Raw genomic sequence first — 902 nt, forward strand, 5'->3', positions numbered from 1 at the left:
TATATATTATTTAATAAATATACCTTTATATAGTATACATAAAGGTATATTTATTAAATAATATATATTTCTAAAGAGCAATCATCTTTATGCATAGGGCGTAGTGATCCGTAGATAGAGAAAAATGGCAAAACCTATATGGGTTGAGTTATGCAACATATGTCATATAGTCAAAAGTCTGATCGACGTGAAAAAAATCGTATTAAGTACAAAGAATATTTCTCTTTTGCCTGTATCCATCATTACCTCTTATTAATATTATTATAATTATTAATTTATTAATTAATAATGATGAGATCATAAAGTCTATTTGTTGTTTAGACAACGCCCAGTGTTTCAGTTACCTTCTCGATCACAGTGATAACGGTTAGTAGAAAAAAATCGAACCATGACACTTCCTCTGGGTTTAACGTCACCCTGTTGGTAGCGTAATGCGGTATGCGTTAGGCCAGGATTATCTGACCCCATTCGGCATAATAACAACGGTAATGAACCAAAAAACCTACATATTTACTGTAGGGAACCGGCATATTCGAACTCAGCGGACACAAGAGAGGCTTATTCTAGTAAGAAACTAGTCTGGGAGGACCATCTGTCCTACGAGAGGAGTGGGGTACGTGTTCCACCTAACGACTGTGTCAGACCTGAAGAATTGACAGATGAGACAAACAAACCGTAAAGAAGTGCCAAGAACAACTGTAACAGTAAACAGCAGGACACTACACTTATTGAACCTAAAATCAAGGCCCGCTATTTCTCAGGGAAAGGGATTCAAGCGCTATTCGATTCTCTAGCTAAACAAAGGTTCTGCATAAAGAAAACAAACATTCAGGGCAAAGCAGGTATACGGGTAAACTGTTTGTGTAGTAGCGAAACCTTCGACGTGTGCACGTGTTTTTTCA

This window comes from Varroa destructor, unplaced genomic scaffold (assembly GCF_002443255.2).
Source record: "Varroa destructor unplaced genomic scaffold, Vdes_3.0 BEIS01000002.1, whole genome shotgun sequence".
Lineage (NCBI taxonomy): Eukaryota > Metazoa > Arthropoda > Arachnida > Mesostigmata > Varroidae > Varroa > Varroa destructor.